The following is a 7,500-nucleotide window of genomic DNA, read 5'->3' as shown; positions in this document are numbered from 1 at the left end:
CACATTCTTCTCCAACATTCCATTCCTCTTCCACATCCCTCCACCTCATTCTCCACCCCCCCCCCCCCCTACGCCACCAACACAACCCGCCGTGTTCATCTGTTCAATAATTGTCTCCACTAGTGTTTACAAGCTCAAAAAATATAGTTCTTCAAAGCCCTGTTGACTTTTATCGTCCCGCTCCAGGGGTCCTGTTTCTTCCTCACACCTCCTTCTTCGCCTCCTGTGTCTTCCTCACACCTCCTTCTTCGCCTCCTGTGTCTTCCTCACACCTCCTTCTTCGCCTCCTGTGTCTTCCTCACACCTCCTTCTTCGCCTCCTGTGTCTTCCTCACACCTCCTTCTTCGCCTCCTGTGTCTTCCTCACACCTCCTTCTTCGCCTCCTGTGTCTTCCTCACACCTCCTTCTTCGCCTCCTGTGTCTTCCTCACACCTCCTTCTTCGCCTCCTGTGTCTTCATCACACCTCCTTCTTCGCCTCCTGTGTCTTCCTCACACCTCCTTCTTCGCCTCCTGTGTCTTCCCTTCCCTCCTCCGTCTCCTCTATTTCTGTTTGAGATTGTTTAAAGAGGAGAAAAACTCTGTGTTGTTTGTGTATCAAAATTGCGAGCTTTTTTGGGGGGGCTGGCTTCCTCGCACTGAGGGTAAGGTGGAGGCGGTAGGTAAGTGTGTAATCTGTTTTCCCTACCTTCATCCCTTCCTATCCCTACCCTCCATTCCTTTTATCTCTTTCCTTCCCTCATTCTCCTGCTCTTCCTTTGTTTCTTTCTCTCTTGGTCCCCGTTTCCCTCTCTCTTTCCTTTCCCTATCCACTTCTCTTTCCCCACCTACCTATTCCTCCTTCGTCCCTTCCTAGCCCTACCTTCCACTCCTTTATCTCTTTCCTTCCCTCATTCTGCTGCTCTTCCTCTGTTCCTTTCTCTCCTTTTCCCCCTCTTCCCTCTCTTTTTCCTTTCCCTATCCACTTCTCTTCCCCCCCTCCCCTTTCCCTATTCCTCCTTTATCCCTTCCTCCCTCCCTCCCTTTCCTTTACTCCCACGCTCTCTCTCTCTCCCTCCTACTCTCCCCGTCCTTGCAGCATCACCTCTTCCCCTTTCTCCTGTGACGCAACAGACGAGAAAATAAGAATAGGTAATTATTTTTTTGTCCTCTTCTCAGTTGCTAAAGACAGGAAAAAAAAATAACGATACTCTTGAAAGGACTCTCACCGTCTTAAGAAGAGGAGCTTACTGGGTGTGGGAGTCCTCTTCTTGAAGTGGCGTATCTCAGACGGAGGCTGCGTAAGGATCATTCATCCCATATTGATGCTATTACCTAAAGAAGCGTACAAAATGAAGATATTTTTTTTTGCTGAAGCTTGAGTGTGTTCTCATAAGCCAAGGATCATTCATCCCATATTGATGCTATTACCTAAACAAGCGTAAAAAATAAATATATTTTTTTTTGCTAGAACATGTATGTGTTCTCATAAGCCTTCACCGGAAAGCGAGAACAAATAATGTCATACAAAAAGGTAATTCTGACGTAAATAAAAAATGTCCAGGTGAAAAAAATCGCATTAAAAATGACTCGGTTTCATTTTTATTAGAGCTCATTCACAAACAATTTTAACAAAAGTGGAGGTTGTAGTGGATAGATGAAGTTGTTAATGTAGGGCGGGAGAGATAGCTGCTCGTCTGAAAACAGTAGAGTAGTTGAGTGACTGATGATAGAGTACCCCCCAGTACATTCATTTGTTTATTTGCAGTCGTGATTAGATATCTTGAGAGATGAGTTGCTGTTGTTATCACCTAGATAGCTCTTGATACACAAGAGTGTGATTTATGTGTAACTTTTCATCAATGTGCAGGGTGGTCTTGTGTATACTCACCTAGTTGTACTAGCGGGGGGTTGAGCTCTGGTTCTTTGGTCCCGCCTCATAACTGTCATTCAACTGGTGTACAGATTCCTGAGCCTACTGGGCTCTAACATATCTACATTTGAAACTGTGTATGGAGTCAGCCTCCACCACATCACTGCCTAATGCATTCCATATGTTAACTACTCTGACCCTGAAAAAGTTCTTTCTAACGTCCCGTTCTTTCTATCTCTCTTGGAGTTACCTTGGAGTATTTTTGAGGCTTAGCGTCCTCGCGGCCTCCTCGTTGCTGGACTGGTCAACCAGGCTGTTTGACGTATTAGCTTAAATATGAAGGCTTAAATATGAATTGATTTTTGCCTTTTCTGTTGCCTATTCTTGCATTCATTGAGCTCTTTAATTCGACCTATTGACATATACTTTTTACTTGCAATTGATTCGAGAAGCAAAAAAAGGTGCAATCCCTCAGGTTTAAAATTTACAGAGAAAAAAATTATGGTTTTTATTCAATCGTGTTTAGGAGGGGGGAAAAATATCCAGTTTTTAGTATATGTTCACATTTAGTTCCCCTCATTTGTGACTCTGTCGTGACCTTTGTAATTGTTGGATTAATATACAATGAGAGCATTAAGGAGAGTGAGAGAGAGAGAGAGAGAGAGAGAGAGAGAGAGAGAGAGAGGTGATCAGCTGCAGACTATTACTGTCATCTGGTGGTTGAAGATCACCACTCACAGCATCTTCTTCACGCCCCAGACAAGCATGTCATGGCCTGGTTGTCTAGGGCGTGTACATGGGAATACCCACCACATAGGTTCGAATCCTCACCACTGCTCCTACGGATTTTCTATTTAATATAATATTTAGTTAAAGGGCGAGAAACATGAGGTGATTTAAACCACCAGAAGAATGAGAGAGAGGTGAATCTTTGCAAGAGGATGACCCGGTAAATGAGGAAGAGATGAGATAATGAGAATTAAATGAGAGATGATGATCGAGGAACTTAGAGAGAGAGAGAGAGAGAGAGAGAGAGAGAGAGAGAGAGAGAGAGAGAGACCTAGTCATCAGTCCTTCTAAACTGGGTCAGGTTATTCAGTGCTGGGTCAGGGAATACAGGTAATTTGCACAAATAGTGTACCGGTGTGCTTGAGGTTATCTTGAGACGATTTCGAGGCTCTAGCGTCCCCGCGGCCCGGTCCTCGACCAGGCCTCCACCCCCAGGAAGCAGCCCGTGACCAGCTCTTACCCTAATTTACCCTAATAATTACCCTTACCCTGCTTACCCTAATTGTAATTTAATTTCGAAAATCATATAACTTGTAGCTCTTTTTAACGTCTCTTAATTCCAAGCGTTGAATTGTTATCCATCCCTTTAAGCTGGGAATTATTTCCACCCAACAAAGCTGTGAATTTAACACGACAGGTATGGGAATTTTTTAAATTTCCCCAGACCTGGGAATTTTTAAATTTCCCCAGACCTGGGAATTTTTAAATTTCCCCAGACCTGGGAATTTTTTTTAATTTCCCCAGACCTGGGAATTTAGGATATCTCAAACAACTCATCAGAAAATGAAGATACGGCTCCGTTTCTTCATTTCCTGATGAGGGGTTTGGTCATCATGTCTTCAGCCATTGTGACTCATCATCTGAACTGGGAATTTATAATTCCCAAGTTGGGTATTAATGATCCATATAAGCTGGGAATTTATAACTTCCCTGGCTGGGGATTTATGACGCCTAAGCTGGGAATTTATAACTTCCCTGGCTGGGGATTTATGACGCCTAAGCTGGGGATTTATTACCTCAAGCTGGGAATTTTTCATCCCACCTCCTCCCAAGCTGAAAGATGGAGAACTTAGTAAGTATTTAATACAAATACCTGATCAATCCGACTGTGATTCCTATATCAGACTACGAGCAGTTTCCTCCAACAGTCTGCTTGATCGGACTAACGTAAGGCAGGAGGTTATCTTATCTTGAGATAAGATAACTATCTACCATGATAACTACAGGACTATCAACCATGAGGCTTGATCAGCGACCGTGCCGCTGGGACATTAATCCCCGAAATCAACAAGAGATAGGGAGGCATGTTAAATAGATATCAGAGAAGGGCTCACCCTGGAGCCAAGGTCAGGTAAATACCAGGTATCGGAGGAAAAAGCATTGACGATCCGTTTAGTGAGGTAGTCAGGCGTGTTTGTTTGTTTGCTGTGGCTGAAGTTATCGGTCGTTTGTGTGGTTGGTTTGTGTGTGTTCTTTGTTTTAATGTTAGTGAAACGAGTGTGGAAGGTACACGGTTGGGTGACCACTCCACCAGGAGACCTGGTTAGAGACCGGGCCGCCGGGGCATTGATCCTCATATCTGTTTTGTTTTTTTTAACGGATCACGCACGAAAACCTGCGCAAACACACACACACACACACACACACACACACACACACACACACACACACACACACTCACACACACACACACACACACACACACACACACACACATACTCCAAGAGGACTTGAACAGGTTGCAGAGATGGTCAGAGAAATGGCTACTGGAGTTCAACACGAGCAAATGTCAAGCTATGGAAATGGGATTAGGTGACAGGAGACCAAAAGAGACAGTACACAATGAAGGGGAAACTATCTATGCTGTGAATGGCTGCGAATGTTGCATTGTCTTATTAACGAAGACGCTGACTGGCATATAAAGGCGCTTAGGGTGAAAAAAATTCATCTTGGAGGTCAGCCCAGATGCCAAGACGTGAAGAAGAGTTGACAAAATCTTGGCTCCTCGTGGGAAAGTTTGAGCGAGAGTGTGGGAGGGAAGGGATTGGGTTGGTGGCGAGACAGAGGGATGGGAAGGGTGGTTATGGAATGGTTGAGAGAGGACGGACTAAAGAAAACGCATTGTATACGCATCTAAAAGCAAGATATTCCTCTCAGTGAGTATATTCACTCCTCTTAGTGAGTATATTCACTGTATGAGGGAAAGGAATGGGAGAGGAAGGGTTTGCAGTACCAGAGAGTGAGAGAGAAGGAACGGGAGAGAAGGGTTGCAGTACCAGAAAGTGAGGAGCGAACTGAGAATTACTAACACGAAGGAAAACATGAGTCTGCCGTTAAAGAGATCATAGAAAACGTCAAAAAGTAAACAAACTAGCTAGGATGGGAAGACACAATTTTAAGACAAACGGACATAAGATAACGATCAAACAACACAAAATCAGCCAAAGGGAGTGACCAAACTATACTAAATTGCACCGTTAAACAAAATAAATAAAGTGGATCACGAATACTTCGTGAAACAGTGTGGCACAGCAATCACGTCTTCCTGTTCGAAACAGGTATTGCTGATCAAGTAGGGGAATGGGGGGTGGGGGGCAAGGAACATGTTATGAGGATAGACTATGTTGTGAGGAGGCCGAGGGGGGCTAGGAGGATAGTGAGGACAGGTATTGTGAGGGGGAGAAAGCACAGGATAGGTGGTGGGGTCGACCAGGACGAGGGTAGCAGAATAGGAGCCAAATAGGTGGGAAGGAGGGAAGGGGTGACGTGGATGAGTGGTTGCAAATAGGGGGGTGAATTGCAAGGTTGCAAAGTGTCAAGGAGAACAAGGTTTTGCACCATTGTTGACCATCTGCCTTGGTGCGTGCGTGTGTGTGTGTGTGCGTGCGTGTGAGAGTGTGTGTTTTCAAGGATCAAGACGGCACAGGACACCGTTACTCACTCTCTCTCTCTCTCTCTCTCTCTCTCTCTCTCTCTCTCTCTCTCTCTCTCTCTCTCTCTCTCTCTCTCTCTCTCTCTCTCTCTAAGTCACGTGTTTACCACCACCAAACCATCACTTACAATGCATATAAAAATACAAGAAAAATGCTTCAATTCTTGAAAAAAAATGGTTTTGTTTCCTCGCATAAACTCCCTAATTAGAGGGTGACTCGGGGGGGGGGGGTAATGAGGTCCCGGGCGGTGCTTGTGAGCAGGTTGTGTGCGTCCGGGTGTTGCTTGTGAGTCAGTTGTGAGTCCGGGTGTTGCTTGTGAGTCAGTTGTGAGTCCGGGTGTTGCTTGTGAGTCAGTTGTGAGTCCGGGTGTTGCTTGTGAGTCAGTTGTGTGCGTCCGGGTGTTGCTTGTGAGTCAGTTGGGAGGGCCGGGTGTTGCTTGTGAGTCAGTTGGGAGGGCCGGGTGGTGCTTGTGAGTCAGTTGGGAGTCCGGGTGGTGCTTGTGAGTCAGTTGTGAGTCCGGGTGGTGCTTGTGAGTCAGTTTGTGAGTCCGGGCGGTGCTTGTGAGTCAGTTGTGTGAGTCCGGGTGGTGCTTGTGAGTCCAGGTGGTGCTTGTGAGTCCGGGCGGTGCTTGTGAGTCCGGGCGGTGCTTGTGAGTCCGGGTGGTGCTTGTGAGTCAGTTGTGTGAGTCCGGGTGGTGCTTGTGAGTCAGTTGTGTGAGTCCGAGTGTTGCTTGTGAGTCAGTTGTGTGAGTCCGGGTGGTGCTTGTGAGTCAGTTGTGAGTCCGGGCGGTGCTTGTGAGTCAGTTGGGAGGACCGGGTGGTGCTTGTGAGTCAGTTGTGAGTCCGGGCGGTGCTTGTGAGTCCGGGTGGTGCTTGTGAGTCAGTTGTGTGAATCCGGGTGGTGCTTTTGAGTCAGTTGTGAGTCCGGGTGTTGCTTGTGAGTCAGTTGTGTGAGTCCGGGCGGTGCTTGTGAGTCAGTTGTGAGTCCGGGCGGTGCTTGTGAGTCCGGGCGGTGCTTGTGAGTCCGGGTGGTGCTTGTGAGTCCGGGTGGTGCTTGTGAGTCAGTTGTGAGTCCGGGTGGTGCTTGTGAGTCAGTTGGGAGGGCTGGGTGGTGCTTGTGAGTCAGTTGGGAAGGCCGGGTGGTGTTTGTGAGTCAGTTTGTGAGTCCGGGCAGTGCTTGTGAGTCCGGGCGGTGCTTGTGAGTCAGTTGTGTGAGTCCGGGTGGTGCTTGTGAGTCAGTTGTGAGCCCAAGACACCGTACATGACCCCTTTTGCAATTAATGACTGACATTCGTAATTAATCTTTTGAACACTAACAATTGTTAGTAAATGAACACTTGTGAACAAGTATTAGACGACAAGGGAGTGAACCTTCCCTCTCTCCTTCTCTCTCTCTCTCTCTCTCTCTCTCTCTCTCTCTCTCTCTCTCTCTCTCTCTCTCTCTCTCTCTCTCTCTCTCTCTCTCTCTCTCTCTCTCTCTCTCTCTCTCTCTCTCTCTCTCTCTCTCTCTCTCTCTCTCTCTCTCTCTCTCTCTCTCTCTCTCCCTCTCTCTCCCTCTCTTCCTCTCCCTCTCTTCCTGTCTCCATCTTGTAAGTGGGGCACAATTTCTCCAACTTTAAAAGGGATCTATCAAGATGCAGCAATATTCCTTCCTAGAGGGTCCTCAAGTGCTTCACTATTGGCTCGGTCGTTCTCTCGTGTCGTGACTTGTCCCTGTGCTTCTAGTGCCGTCGTTCTTCGCCGTCGTTCTTCGACGTCGTCCCTGCGATCTTAGACGAGTCCCGCTTCGTCTTGGGATTGGATTGGTTTCATCTTTGCTTTCGGTTAGGAGGGGTTTTGTCCTCATTTGTTTCTCATTGAAGAGATGAAATTCTCGTTTTGGGTGATTTATGTTGTTTTATGAGGGGGCCGCTGGGGATTTGAGCTGGG

The 7,500-nt window shown here is 46.8% G+C and overlaps 1 protein-coding gene across 2 annotated transcripts in view; it reads left to right on the top strand.

The window, feature by feature from the left end:
• The window catches only part of LOC123771721 (nephrin), a 179,097-nt gene that overhangs the window by 22,677 nt on the left and 148,920 nt on the right, over positions 1 to 7,500 (top strand). The window lies entirely within an intron of this gene.

The sequence above is a fragment of the Procambarus clarkii genome, chromosome 14 (assembly GCF_040958095.1).
Source record: "Procambarus clarkii isolate CNS0578487 chromosome 14, FALCON_Pclarkii_2.0, whole genome shotgun sequence".
NCBI classification, from domain to species: Eukaryota; Metazoa; Arthropoda; class Malacostraca; order Decapoda; family Cambaridae; genus Procambarus; species Procambarus clarkii.
The sequence above is the reverse complement of the archived record's forward strand: the minus strand, read 5'-3'. Positions and strand labels throughout refer to the sequence as shown.